The sequence below is a fragment of the Bactrocera latifrons genome, unplaced genomic scaffold (genome assembly GCF_001853355.1).
Source record: "Bactrocera latifrons isolate USDA-ARS-PBARC rearing strain unplaced genomic scaffold, ASM185335v1 scaffold_229, whole genome shotgun sequence".
Lineage (NCBI taxonomy): Eukaryota > Metazoa > Arthropoda > Insecta > Diptera > Tephritidae > Bactrocera > Bactrocera latifrons.
In genome coordinates this window covers 355190-371622 of record NW_017535841.1, presented here as the reverse complement: position 1 = coordinate 371622, position 16433 = coordinate 355190, and the positions used below count along the sequence as shown (strand labels likewise).

At 37.6% G+C, this 16433-nt stretch overlaps 1 protein-coding gene across 9 annotated transcripts in view; it reads right to left on the bottom strand.

Moving 5' to 3' along the window:
• LOC108968753 (voltage-dependent L-type calcium channel subunit beta-2) overlaps positions 1-16433 on the bottom strand; it is a 393950-nt gene that overhangs the window by 25519 nt on the left and 351998 nt on the right. The window lies entirely within an intron of this gene.

The window sequence follows — 16433 nt, the reverse complement described above, 5'->3', positions numbered from 1 at the left end:
AAAAGAACCCCAGAATATCATCCACACAAATCGCTGCGGAAGTTAAAGAAGAGATGGGAAAAGATATTCATCCAATTACGGTCCGGCGGACGCTGCATGAAGCTGATTACAGTTCTCGCGTAGCTAGACGTAAACCTCTCATTTCGAAAACGAACCAAACGACGCGATTAGCTTATGCGAAGGAGTACATAAGCAAGCCTAGGGACTTTTGGGACAGTGTACTCTTCTCAGAGGAGAGTAAGTTCAATATATTTCAATCTGATGGTCGGCAAACTGTGTGGAGAAAGCCTAACACCGAACTGCAAAAAAAAAACCTTGCTGCTACTGTAAAACATGGCGGTGGAGGGGTAATTCTGTGGGGTTGTATGTCCGCTGCAGGTGTCGGTGWGCTGGAATTCATAGACGGCATTATGGATAAAAAATATTATATGGAAATYCTGAAGAGAAATGTAAAAAAAAGTGCCGAAAAATTGAAATTGCCAGAATCATTCACATTTCAACACGATAATGACCCGAAGCATACGGCTTATGATGTACGCATGTGGCTGGCACATCACATAAAACATACATTACCGCATCCCCCTCAATCGCCCGATCTTAACCCAATAGAACATTTGTGGGAAGAACTAGATAGGCGAGTTAAGAAGAGAGCAGTATCAACAAAAGCTGAGTTGAAGGTGGCACTAATGGAGGAATGGCAGAATATTGGTGCAGAAACGACACAAAAATTGGTATCATCAATGCCAAACCGGCTGAAAGCAGTCATCAAGCAAAAGGGCTTGACCACAAAATATTAATTTTATATATAGTTTACTACTTGGTATTGTTTTTTTTGTATTTTTATGGAGTGTGCCAATACTTTTGTTTCGCTATAATTAACACTTTTTTTCCTTTTATAATTACTATTAAATAAATATAAGAGATAATTAAATGAATTAAGACAAATATAATTGATAATTACTCGTCCTATCTAAGGACTTTTTTTTTGGAATCAAAACATATTTTATAAGTGGTAAAAAACAATGCTAAAGTCAAGGTTTCTTGCTGTGCCAATACTTTAGTTCGTCACTGTATATACATATATACAACAAAAAAGAAACTGCAGTACTGCGTACTAAAAAACATATTTACATATATTCGTACGTACGTATGGAAATATATGAAGATTCACGGTGGTAACAGAGAATGTGAAGTGACAAAAGTAACAAAAATTACATGAATAAGCATCCATAAGGAAACATCCCCAAATGGGTTGAGCCTTATCGACTTTGCCGGGGCCGGAAATATGGTTATCTGTAGTAATAGGTTCCAGCATAACAAGATTCAAGCTACCTGGCTGTGTCCGGATCGAAAAACCACCAACCAGATCGATCATGTTGTGACGTCCAGAAGCTGCAAGCACAACAGACAGCTGAACGATTCTCTACTTGGATTGCACTCCTACTCTCGGAGAGCACTCGTTAACAACTCGGTATAAGGGAACTGTGCGACGGCATTTCAAACTTCTTACGTACAGTTGGTTTTCAGAAAATGCAAAAGAACAGCTGGTACGACGAGGAGTACCGTGTCGCAGCGGAGAGAAAACAGACTGCCTACGCCGCAACGTTACGATCGACCACAACACGTGCGGGATGGGATAGATACCTGAGTTAAAGAGGAAAGCGAGACGCATTTGCAGACAGAAAAAGAAAGAGGCCAAAATGCGTGAGTACGAGAGCTTTATAAGCTGGCCGACAGGGGTAATGCTCAAAAATTCTACGAAAAAATGCGGCGGCTTACAGAGGTTTCAAGACCGGAGACCCTTGTAGAACCCCCCAGCTAGAGCATATTTAAATTATGGAGGGAACACTTCTCCAGCCTGCTGAATGGCAGTGAACGCACAACGCCAGGAGAACGTGAAACCAATTCACCAATTGATGACGATGGAGCAGACGTTCCATTGCCCGATCATGAAGCCGCGATGTCTGAATTTGGTATCCCCGCAAAACTAATATGGCTGTGAAACCTGACGTTGAGCAACACAAAAAGCTCCGTCAGGATCGGAAAGGACCTCCCCGAGCCGTTCGATACCAAACGAGGTTTCAGACAAGGCGAGGTTTTCAGATCGTACGTCTTCTTCAACCTGCTTCTGGAAAAAATTTTTTGAGCTGCAGAACTTAATCGAGCAGGTACAATCTTTTATAAGAGTGTACAGCTGCTGGCGTATATCAATATCATCGGCCTCAACACCCGCGCCGTTAGTTCTGCTTTCTCCAGATTGGACAAGGAAGCTAAACAAAAGGGTCTGGCAGTGAACGAGGTCAAGATGAAAGGTGGAGAAGGACCTGGCTACGCTTGGAATATCCAATCTGCGCCACGTAGCGAAGAAACGACTGGCGCGCTGCTGTTAACTCGGCCATATTCGCCTAAGCGGTGTCTACGCCAATTAAGAAGATCAAGAAATAAACAAGTGTAGAATTCATTAAACTAGAATAGACTCTTTCAAATTGTTTGTCGGTTCTATCGACACTAAATATCCCCACAGACAGCTGGGACCCTATTTTGGTAAACATATGCACCGCAGCATTACAAGAAAATTCGTAAATTGTGTGGGAGCAATCGCTCTCATCACGAAAGAAGTGCCCAACGTGGCAAGAAATGAAAGATTTCCTAACTTCCCAATACGAAATAGCGTAAAGGGTAGAGGATAGTAAAAATTAAGAACACTACACAAACGATGTAAAACTTTTTAAATAATCCTGTTCAAATAGCGAAAGATAGCAGTTGCACACAGCCTTAAACAACCTACTTTCTTGGTGTGTTAGAAATGACATGCCATTGAAAAAATGTAAAACCATGTGCTTTTCACGTAAATTTGCAGACCCTACTTCATACGCAATACATAACTTTAAGTTGGAGCAAGTATGCAGTTKTGTTGATTTGGGAGTAACTATGGATCCCAAACTCAATTTTAATCTTCACACATCTTTTGTTTTTAAAGCAAAAGGTGCTCTTAGTTTTGTTAACCGTCCTATATTAGAGTATGCTTTAGGGGTATGGAACCCTTTCATCAAGCCCATTCTGACAAAATAGAGTCCGTTCAAAAACAATTTCTACTTTTTGCCTTGAATCATTTGCGTTGGGATTCCAGTTTAAATATTCCCCAAACACTAACCGTTTAAAACTTATAAATCTCCCGACACTCGCTAGTCGTAGGGAAATGCTTAGTATAATATTTCTTGTAAAAGTCATGAATGGGTCAGTCTGTAGCCCATCTCTCTTRTGTAATATTTACGCTTCCGCTCGCTCTACCAAGCAGTTTAAACCTTTACTTTTAAGATTTTCTAGAACAAATTTCGAGTTAAACGAACCATTCCGCCGTATATGTCACGATTTCAATTCTCCATTTATTTCATCTAACAGACTCACATTTGATCTAACAGACTCACTCTTTACCATTAAAAATATATAGCTACTCTTAACAAGTAACATTTAAAAATAATAAACTTACTTTAATTGAATTTTTAATTTCGCCTGTTGAAATTTTTGTTTCTGTAGCTCAGCAGCTTAAGATCGCAACGCTTAAAACTCTCTTGCATTTATGACTCGGCTAATTCCGCACGTTTGCGGATTGCGCCCCTCGCGTCGGTTGAGCGGAAGGAGGATAATTGTTGGATATTATTATTAAACAAGACCAAGATAGAAGCTTCAAAGACTCCAATATGGCACAAGCCAAAAACTTGCGAGAAGTTTAAAAAATTGTATGTCAATGAAAGGAAGAACTTTGACAGATCAAAAAGACTCTGTACAAAATGCTTATCCCACTCACACAACCTTAATAATTGCAAAAGCAAATTTATCTGCTTATATTGTCACAAAAAACACAATTCAATGCTTCATTACAGCAGATATCACATCTCACCCCAAAGAAACGCTTATACACAAAGAAACCTAAGATTCAAACGCTGCACAGCGAAACACAAAGTGGACTAGTTACAGAACTACTTACCACAATACCAACTCAAGTTGAGAAAAAATCAAATCAATACCTTAATTCATAATTAAGAGAATTTCATTTATTTTTTTTTAAATAAATAAAATCTCAAAATTAAGTTAAAGGATCACCATACGGTAAAAGTCACTCTTATTGCATCTATCCAGGCGTCCTCATATGGGTGAGTTATGGAAATTAGCTATACAAAGCTTCGAATGAAGTATAAAGAATTATCTACTCCACGAATCGAAGCCGTTCTCTATTCACGGCCACTCCCTCTATTGTCACAGTCCTAACTTCAGGGCTAAAGAATACTCATTCTGGCATATCTAAGCCAGCCGTTACTATACTTGTGATAAGCCGAGAATTAATAAAATGTAAACCATTTCAGAAAAGGCAAAGAATATATAACCGGAATACCAAATCGATAAAATAAGAAATTATAAATAACCGCAAATAAAATGAATAAAAGCGAACAACGCATACACTTTTTAACTATAATAATAAGTCGAAAAAACCCAAAATACCCAAATATACCTAAAATATAGTTCCTAGCCATAGGCATCTAAAAGTACATAAGTACTAAATATTATGTTTAAAACCAAAGGCATTTTCAGGACTTGTGGCATTTCTTCTGCGCCTCGGCAGCTCAGTTCAGCGAAATACATGCCTAGTCGCCTAGGGGGCCCAGGATGTTTAAATGGGTTAAGCATCCACTCACTCTACCTGAAAAAAATGGCATACCCTAATAAGACAGCTTAATTCATCACAGCTGATGATATTACAACACAACACCAATGTAACACACCACACTCGTACGTAACCCAATTCACCAAAGGAATGGTCAATGAGACAGCTCATCAATTCGTTACACAGATTCGACCGTCAACATTAGTTCTATGTATATACATTCCGCTCTATACTGCGCTGTGAGCAGCTTTCGTTCATTGTACCAAATTCGCCAGAACTTAACGCCTTTCTACAACTATTGCACACTGGGGTTATTAAAACATTACCTCCTCTGATCACTCAGCGGTTTATATCCTCTCCACTCCGTATACGTGTACTCAGATTTCAAATACAACATTATGTTTTTCATAAGTTCTAAATAAACGTTAAATTATTGTACACTTTAAATCCGTACGCATTTTTATTTAACCATCGTGAAAGTGATTAGTACTTTGTTTGCAAATATTTGGCAACAAAAGTGTTCAATATCAATAAATTATACAATTATGAAGAGTCGTTTGCGCTTTGCAATTGTACGAATCTGTAAGCGTACATTTCTAAACTTTGAAAGTAGCAAGGTCAATTCTGCTTTTTTCGTGCCCCTAATTTAAGTTTGGTGACACACGTTAATAATTTTCTGTACTGAAACACGCTCATGCAAAACAGTACCCCATCGAAAAATGCACCCCTGAACATTTTCTATGATAAAGTGTATGTTCTCTGATTTAACATTAAACACATAATTTCACATTTGAATGAAGACGAGAAAGATGAACTGCATAAGGTTATAAAATACATAAGACACTATTTCACTCATGACGCGACAAATTAAGCTTCACTAATGCTATTAAATACAAAGTTATAACTAGACATGAGGAGCCTGTATACCCAAAAGTCTATAGTTATCCACAAGTACATAGGAAAGAAGTTAACAAGGAAATTCAAGAATTGTTTAAACAGGGCATATTCACCACAATAACTCTCCTTATTCCTCACCAGTTTAGGTGCTACCGAAGAAGAAATATTAAATATAATATGACGTTATCTATATTTCACAACATTGGATCTCACTTATGGATTCCTTCAAATCGAAGTGCATTCACGAAATAGAGAGAAAATCACCTTTTCCACACAGAAAAGATGCTTTTAGCCTAAAAACGTCCCTGCAATGTTCCAGAGGTTAATGAATAAAATTTTGGAAGATACTATTGGCAAAGATTGTCAAATTTACTTAGATGATTTATATTTTTTAGCACTATCTTACCGGAATATATTAAATCACAGGGTATTAAAAAATTACTTCAAGCAAATTTAAAATTACGGTTAGAGAATTGCGAGTTGATAAAACAAGACGCAGAATTCTTAGGCCACCTTGTTATTCTCGCAGGCATTAAAGCTTGTTAGTTATATATAGTTTTCACCCGATTTTACTTATTCTAAGCACAAAGATGCAGCGTTATAATAAAAGCACGTCTCACAATTTTATTAAGTTAACTTATATTGGCCGATAAAGTCACCCGGAAGTTCGAAAATCCTTGTGTCAGGTATATGAGTGCTAAAGGAAATATTGACCCGATTCAACCCATTTTATACACACAGATGTACTAATATCTGGAAAGTATTCAGACTGAACTTCAATTACACATATGTATATATTGACCGAGATTTTTGGTAAAAAGTCAACTATAAGCATTTGGTACATACTTTTTTGTTCGATTTAGGCAATATTTAGTCATGAAGTGGTACGCCTCCTAATATAATAATTCATTTTTGATTTCACACTAGAAAGTTTCAAATGGAATTTAAAATTGTGTTATTTGAGAAAAGGCGTGGCTATAGTCCGATTTTCACACTATAATACACGAATGTCATAAAAATGCTGCTTACCATATAAATGCAGTATTAATGTCGTTGATCTGGCTTTATTTAGGATTAAGTGAAGATAACTACGTTGATAACTCCCATTTAATGAAATATTGTGAATAAAAAGAGGCAACTTTGACAGCTGTTTTTCAAATTTTTAATAATAAAACAAGAAGTTTTATGTTATGATGCAGTTTTAAAAATATCGTGTTGATATGTTTTTGTAAAAATTGGTCGTAACCGCAATGTTTATCTTTTATATATTTTCGTTGAAAATATTATAAAAATGACAATCAGCTGTTTACGAGAGTTTCAAACTCGCACAGCTGCCGTCTGTCAATGCCTTTAGCACTCCATAGCAGCAGGCGTTATCATATACAAATTATTCAACGGAATAGCGGCGGCGAGAAGTGAATCTCTCGTAGTGAGTCTTATCCGCTAATGGGCCGCGTTACCCCGCAGAAGACAAAATTTATGGTATAGCACGAATTGTAAATATAAACTTAATAAAATATCAAAAAAAGTACGACTTGAGGAGAGCCCCATAGTTAACAAATTTATTGTAACAAACCCTAGACACTGCGAGTATACGTCACCAAACTACAAGAAGCAGAGCAGCAAAAATATTCGTTACAGTACATTCAAATTATTAGAGGRCGGGCCACACCCACTTTTTCAAAACTTTTTTGCACACAGTGCTTCTTGCACTGCGCTTTCCTGTGCCGAATCAGAGTTTTATGTCTTAATTTAGCGCTTAGTTATGGTACTTTATAACTTTTCGATAATGGTCAATTACGCCAATTTAGGAAACCACAATTTTTTTTTGTCAAGGAGCACGTTTAGTTTCGTGAATTTTTACTCAGGATACACCTTGCACTGACGGACAGACAGACAAACAGACACCTGGATTTCAACTCTCTCTTCTTTAGTTTTAGGTGGTACATATTATCGTTAGATGAAAAAAATATTATACTCTGTATCATAATGTAGCAAAATTTTTAAGAGCTATTGATAAAGTCAAACTTGCCTTGACTGGGTCACCAGTTTTAGCTTATCGAGATCTTGAGAAAAAATTTAATTTGACTACTGATGAATTTGATTGCTTTAGGAGCTGACCTGCTGTTCTCAGTCAATAAGGGCATACAATGTGTTTTATTACTCAACCATGGAACAAGAGCAATAGTCTAGGCAACTAAATAATTCACGACATACTTATATGACATGAAATTTATTACTAATTGTTAATGGTTAAACAATTTATAAGAGCGAAATTCAAAACTAATTCGGTGGAAAATTAGGCAAATTCGATTTTGATATAAAATATATCTCAGGAAAAGTAAATTATGAAGCCGATACATTATATGCTTCTATGGAGAGGGTGATGATATTAGATCAGATATAGCTACAATAAACTCTTGGGTAGGAACTCAGATCTTGGAGAAAACAATAAATATCTTTACAATGCAATACATGTTTAAAAGATCAAGATTTATAAATACCCGCAATACAATATCACTATTGTATCAACATGACACAAAGTTGTATCGACTCCGCTTCTTATTTAGAAATTCTTTTTCATACATGTATGTTRGTTAACATTTASTGTTCATATCCAAAAAAATTGTATTCAAGTCGGTTAACATTTTAACAGTTACACTATATGTATCCCTTTCAGACCGTGATGCATCAATTGTGCGGTGAAGTTTCAATGTCAAGGTCACTACTATTTATTCACGTATGTTAAAAAGGCCGAAATGCATCGATTGTGCTGATTATTGTGTACCTTTTCTTTTTGCACTGTTTCGCTATTCGGTTTACCGTTATCCACGTGGTGATGAAATTCTTAAGTCGTATTTCGATTTTTTCAAAGAGAGCTGCGGCAGTTAGTTGTAGTGAAGAGTGCTTATTATAACTAAAAAAAAACAGTAAGTTCTACATAATATTTAAAATGAATAGGAGGGATTCAATGCAAAGTAAGTATTGTGCGTATCAGGTCTTAAGTAACTAAACACAAGTGCTTTTTCGTGCATTTCATTTCAAAGCAATGCTTACAGATGATGATATTTTGGCAGTGCTAGAGGCCTCAGATGCCCCCGATTTTAGCAGCGATGATGAAGAACGAGACAAAAATTATGAGCCATCGAACAGCACTGACAGTGAAAGCGAGGAAGAAGCAGATATTGAAGTAAACGTAGGTGCAGTGCTTCCTGAGTTAGATCACGAAGAAAATATTGAACCGGTTAGTATGATGGTGTGATTTTTAGATGCACCTTCTGATAGACACTGTTACAGAGTTCAAGTCGTCGACCGATTTGGAGAAGGAAACCTTTTTGCCAACCAATTATCGATATTCCTGTTGCAGAGGAAGTTGTAAGTTAAAAAATTGTAGTAAGTTTTCTTCAAATACTTTGAATTTCACTTTGGATACGATTCGATTTTGCAGAACTATGCAGTAGATACGCCGACACCTCTAGAATATTTCGCTAAATATTTTGATAACGAATTTTTCGAAAATGAGGTTAATTGCACTAATAGATACGAATTTACGAATGCAGGTGGCATGTTAAAAACAACCACTAAGGAAATCAAAAAATTTTTTGGAATGCACATTGCAATGGGTTGCATTCACTTTCCTAGAATTCGAATGTATTGGCAGAACAAATTTAAAATTCCACTGGTAGCGGAAACAATAACTCGCGGCAGATTTTTTAAGTTAAGAGAAGCATTCCACGTCGTTTTTCCAAGCGACGTTCCTGAAACCCAAAGAAGACTCAATATTTTTTGGAGAGTGCAACCAATTATTGATGCAGTGCGGAATGCCTGTTTGAAATTCGGAGAAAAAGGGGGGGAGCATATTCCATAGACGAACAAATGATACCCTTTACTGGTCGTTGTCTAGTTCGTCAAAGTTTGCCTAACAAACCAAGAGGCTTTGGATTGAAAAACGAAGTATTGACCACATCAGATGGACTTGTTCTCGATTTCGAGATTTATCAGGGCAAGACAACACCTCTACCAGAGGAAAATATTGGAATCGGTCCCGCAATTGTTTTGCCTTACCARAAGGGTCAAAAGTATTTTTTGACAGATACTTTACTACTTTGCCGCTGTTAGAAAAGCTTCTGGAAAATGGAATTTACGGAACTGGAACAAATATGCGAAACCGCATCAAATGTGTCAGTTTGACCAACGACAAAAAAATGAAAAGAGGAGATATGGAGAAATTTTGTGATCCAAAGGACAAAGTTGTCGTTGTACAATGGAAGGACTCAAAGTCGGTTTTTACTGCAGTCCAGTGGATGACGTTCGTCGTTGGTGCAAAAAAGAAAAAAAAAAATCATCCAAATTGCTCGTCCAAATATAGTCCAGCACAACAATAAGTTAATGGGTGGTGTGGACATTTGCGACCAACAAATGGAGCGTACCGAACATTTTTTAAAACCCGAAAGTGGACGTTGGTAGCAGATCAAACTAAAACGAACGTGGAGTGGTGCTCTGGATCAGAATCAGGCGGTGTTGATTTAACTCCACCTTCTAAACGATACCGTCCAACAGACCAACCATGCCCTGAAAAGCGGCTAGATGGTATCAGTCACTGGCCAGAAGAATCTGACCTAAAATCAGCCCGTATGTGCCGTCGAAAAGAGTCTAAGTCAAGTACGCGCACGGGATGCACCAAGTGCGATGTATATTTATGCTTAAATAAGAAAAAGAATTGTTTCACTATTTATCACACGAAAAAATAAATAAAAAGTTTAAATAGTTAGCATGTGTGGGTTTGCTTATTTCAAACGAAATCAGACCGAGATGCATCAAATGTGCGAGTCCTCGAAACCCTGGAAGGAAATTGAAACACAAAAATTTAGATGGCGAATATGTTTAGGTCTGAAAGGGGTATACATAAAATATAATTATACATATATACACCGGCATATACATATCTAAGAAAAAAGGTCCTATTTACGCTTGTGTATCAAAACACACAAATTTAAAAATAAAACCAAAATGCTCCAAAAATATGAGCAGGATTGCGCAAATAGTAAGCTAGGACAAGTTCGAAAAGTAAAAGAAAATAAAAATAAAAAGAACAAAAGGCAACATACATATATGCAGATACTTATATTATTATTTTATATTAATTTATATACATATATATTGGCATATAAGTAACAACCAAAGTTGGAAAACAACATACACACATATGTGTGTATGTATGTATAAATAATAAATATCAATTTCTACAAAATTACACAAATTCCCAGGTGTACTTAGAGTGCATACCTGTATCTCACCAAATTTTCTTTTCCCGCGTCTTTCGTACTGTAAAATAATATACATACAGATTTAAATATTGAAACTTATTAAACTTTCCGGAATTAATTAGAGAATTTAGGAAAACTAGCCGGAGCGGAAATTGGAATTACAAATATTTTAATTTATTAACAAAAAACAAAGAATATACAGTCAAAAAAACATTTTTAATTGTTCTCACATATGTACATATATATATTCAAAGACCCTTGTTTTTGCTTGCAAGCAAAAAAATGTTCATATACAAAGGTCAATAACCTTTTTCTCTTTTCTTATTATCGCTCGTATACGCAAGTATAAACTAACGAGTACAAAACAATAAATAAAATATAAAGAAAATAAGAACAAACTAATAGCACAACTAAATAAGAACCGGGAATGTGGAAAACGAAATATGCGTTTATTATTTGGTATATTGTGCATACAACAAAAATACTAGCTTTTTGTAATAAGGAAAACGAAATACGCGTTCGTTATTTGATACGTTACAAAAATTCAGAAAGAAAGAAGTGAAGAATTCATAAAACTTCAAACCACTGTTTCAAATTGTTTGTCGGTTCTATCGACACAGAATATTCTCACACACAATGGGGACGCCATACTGGTAAATATATGTATGATCCGTAGCATTACCAGAAATATCGTTGCCTTTGTGGGATCAATCGCTCTCACCGAGAAGAAAATGTCCAACGTGGCAACAAATGAAAGATTTCTTAACTTACTAATATGAAATTGCGGAAAGGGTAGATAAAAAACGGTCAGAACTAAAAACGAAGTTTCATTGGACAACAAGCTAGGAACAACCACAATTTAAACAGAAGCTTTTTTAAAAATCAATCGTTCACATCCGAACAAAACAAGCAAATGTTATGTGAACTGTCTAAAGGAGGGAAAGAGCTGCAATCTTTCGAAAAGTTTAAAAACCTTAATATCAATTACAGCAACAACTTTGTCAGATTAAAAATACTCCGTACAAGCTGCTTGTCCCATTCACCCAATCTTAATAGTTGCGAAAGCAAATTCAGTTGTGTATATTACCACAAGAGGCATCATTTAATATTGTACTTCAATAACTTTCCTAGCACACCCCAAAGTAGCGTTTTCTTAAAAAGAATAACGGGTTTAGTTGCAACAGGGTCAAACCACGTCAAGTGGTCCATGAAAATTCTTTTTTTTCCGGTCTTTCACTATGTATCCTCTGGGTAGCCTAGAGTAGATCCTTGTGACATTCACGAGAGTGGCCATATAAAGGATCGCAAGTTTATTGAGGGATTCGTGGTAGGAGAGAGACTCCGTCGCGAAGTATTATCATTCACTCCAGTGAATGAACATATCGCTGATTTGCGTCCACTCCTAGACGGAACAGAAGGACTATGAGAGCTACCCCTGCCACGATGTCAAAATTGCGCTTGGCGACTTTAACGTCATGGTGGGCAAAGAAGGTATCTTTGGCACTACGGTCGGTAAACTCATCCGCCACGACGAAACATCTCCAAATGGACGGAGGCTGATCGACTGTGGGACGGCATTACAAGCTCCTCACGTGCAGCTACAATCGAAACCATTGGTTTTTGGAAAATGCAAAGGAACAACTGGTACGACCAGTAGTGTCTTGTCACAGCGGAGAGAAAACATTATTATTAATCTTGCCAACAGGTACTTCAGACTGAGTAGGCAATTGAGAAGCAAAATCCTCTCTCGACGAACAAAAGCCAAACTCTATATTTACTCATTATTCCATATGGTGCAGTGGCTTGGACGATGAAGATAACTGATGGGTCGACATTGCGAGTTTTCAAGAGAAAGGTTCTGCGAAAGATTTATGTTCGTTTGCACATTGGCCACGGCGAATATCGCATTCTATAATGATGAGCTATATGAGATATATGACGACATTGAAATAGACAGCGGATACGCTGGCTAGGTGGTGTTTTCCGAATGGACGAAAATACTGCAGCTCTGAAAGTATTCGACGCAGTACGCATCAGGGAAGCAGAGGAAGAGGAAGACCTTCACTCCGTTGGAAGGACAGAGTGGAGAAAGACCTGGCTTCTCCTGGAATATCCAATTAGCGCCAGGTAGTGAAATGAAGAAACGACTGGCGCGTTGTTAACTCAGCTATAATTGCGTAAGCGCTATCTACGCCAATAAAGAAAGAAGAAAGAATTCGATTCACGGGACTCACACACCAACCGATTTAGAGCTTTTCATATTAAATTGGCTTATATACAAATACGTTTTCAATGGGGATGTGGAAAAAATGTATCGACAAATAACCGTACATGAAAATAATCAAGATTTTCGGCGAATTATTTTCCGAAAATCTACGAGTAGTCGACTAAGCGACTTTAATTGAAAACAGTGACCTTTGCCATTAGTTCACTACACACACTGGCAGAAGACAAAAAGTCAGAATTTCCTCTGGCAACACAATTCTTAAAAACAGAAACGTATTGTCTACGAGTCCTTATTACAAGTGATAAAGGTCCTCAACACCGCAGGGTTTCCCCTAAAAAGGATCACAGCTAATCATCTAAAAATCTTAAAAAATATACCAAACGAGAATTTGTTGGACACTAATTTCCTTATATTCGAAATGGAAAGTTCAACAAAAACTCTGGGCATCCAATGGAAGGCAATATCGGACCAGTCCATATCCGCAAACAAAGAGACAAATTTTATCTTCAATGGCAAAACTTTTCGACTCCGCAGGATGGCTTTCGCCAATTATGATACAAGCGAGAATCCTGATTTAAGAATTATGGCTAGATGGAAATGATTGTGGCGAACAAGTGACACCTCTTCGCTTGGAAAGTGGTCCCAGTTTAATAATCTATAATCTGAAAATATCTTGCAGATACAAACTCCACGGTGCGTAAACTTTTCCCCGAACACAAATGTGGCCCTACACGCTTCTGCGATGCCTCTGAAAAGGTATATTGTGCGCACACAAAGTGACACCGCAGCCAAATCCCACCTACTAGCGGCAAAACCAAATGCTGCACCTCTAAAAACGATAAATCTACCACAACTAGAACTCTGTGGCGCTCTGCTAAAATACAAATTATATCCATGGTCCGATTCCGAAATCTTTCTAGCYTCGTTAGAAAAGCCACCGCACGCGTGGAAAACATATATTTCAAATCGAAACTTGACTAGTAGGAAGTCGAAAAATCGACACTTATCATAAAATTTTGGATGATATCAATATCATAATAAAACGATTTTCATCGTTTCTCCGAGTCCTTATCGCATCAACCCAAACGTGATACCTCAGTCGCGATATATCATTACTCAGAGATTCGAAGCCAATTGATAGTAAGAGCTCACTCTTAGTTCTTAACCCATTTCTATACACGAGGGATCTGTTTCGTGGGAATGGTCGACTTGTTAGTTCAAACCTGACTAACAACGATCGCCACCCGGTGTCGATTTTGCTGGACCTTTCTGAAAAAGGCGTCTATGCCAAGATCTCGCGATAAAGGCAGTACAACTTAGTTATGTACTAATCTGACGACGGAGGCTTTTCTTGCGGCATTTGCTCGCGTCGTCGCTCTACGTAGTTTTCCATTCAAAATCATAAGCGGTAATGGCAAAACAATCATATGAACTCAACGAGCCACAGAAAAATAGTTTGTGGATTTCTTAAAACAAGTGACCCCTGATATCGTAAAAACTACGCCCCTCAATGTATCAATTGACAATTTATACCCCCAAATGAGACTCATATGCGTAGTTTATGGGAATCAGAATTAAAGAGCTTCACATCTCATTTCAAGAAGGAAGCCGACAGCTACAAATTTAATTATGAAGAATTCACTAATTCACGCCATTCTCAACTCACCGCCACTCACGGCACTCTTGCAAGATTCCTCTGACTTCACAGTCATAACTCCAGGGCATTTTTTAAAAGGAGCACCCATTCTAGCAACACCTGAGCCAGTAGTGACTCCACGATATTAAATAGATGGTAAAGAATTATTATTATCCATCATAATTTCAGTATCCGATGGAAATAAGACAAAGGACCTCCACAAGTGGTACCGATGGAAAAGTTCAGAAAATGCGCAAAAAGTTGGAGATTGTGTCCTTATTCATGATGATTGTCTGACCAGACTCCGACGGTCAAATTTGCGTAGTCGATCTCCGCACGCAATCAGGAAAGCTAACAAGACCGCTCGTCAAATTATGCTTCTTACCGACCGCCGATAACCTCGAAACGAAACCCGATAAACCGCTGAAACAACATAAGCCACCTCAACAATGCCAGGTGGTCGTCCAGGCACACGGCCATTGTTTTAATTACCTGACCCACCCACCATACACAAGATTGTACCTCCGGCAAGCGACATCATTCAACAACTTGCCGGACGCATCCGCGCCGCACCTTAGGCCTCAGCAGCCACGCTCCTCCAACTGCAACGAATTCTAGGCCGAAATATTCGCCTAGGGGGCCGGGATGGCTATATGAGCCTTAGTCGCCTGTCCCAAACTACACCTACACACATCGCTTACAAGCTACACTCACCCCGACATCACCACAATCCACATCAATACAACCCACCTGTGAGAACATCTCACACCCACACACTCCCATACACACTACACCCGATTACATGGACCGAGATGCCAGCCAACAAAAGGGATCGTCCTCCTGCACATTAACTATCGAGTCCGTATATCGCCATTTTTGATCGCCGTCCTGCTTCGACCACTTCATGATCAAAGCATTTGCTTGTCAGCATAAAGCTAGTGAACCATTTTCCTTTCAAACCCAATGTACGAGTGATTAAAGCATTTGTAGTGTTTAATCTTTCATAGAAATAAATTTTTCGAATAATAATAAAAATATGGGGGAACTGGAAATTATACTATCCATTATTTATAAACAGACTAATGGAAATTTGATTAAAAATCTAAGATTGAAAAGTTTTTCGAACATAAAATTTGAGAATTGAGAATTTTATGTTGCTATGAAGAATTGGATATTTGTCTGACTTTGGTATTTCGTTTAATTTTGTGAAATCGATTACCATTCGTAAGTTTGACGCACCATCTTCTTTCACGCTCCTTTGGAACAATCCATATTGATGGCTTTTAAGCGCTTCTGTTTAACTTTATTATCTCTTCCTTCATCACTTCTTCCATTACAAAAGAATTATCATTTATCATCATATTCAAATTGAAACAACTATTGCGATCCATTAGAAACATTAAATTCATGTTTGTCAGTGAATGTATTATTTATTTAATTTCCCCTAAATTTTCAATTACTACTTTATACTTTATATCCCGATACTTCCTCCTTGATGCTTATATTCCAAAACAGAAGGATCATCGGTTAGCTAGATTTACATAACTTTCATTGTTCTTCTTCTTGATTGGCGTAGTCACCGCTTACGCGATTATAGCCGAGTTAACAACAGAGCGCTAGTCGTTTCTTCTTTTCGCTACGTGGTGCCAATTAGATATTCCAAGTGCAAAATGCATTTATGCTTTGGGGCGCTGATCAATGCATTGTATTGATCTATGTGCTTCTAGCAATAGAAAGCACCGT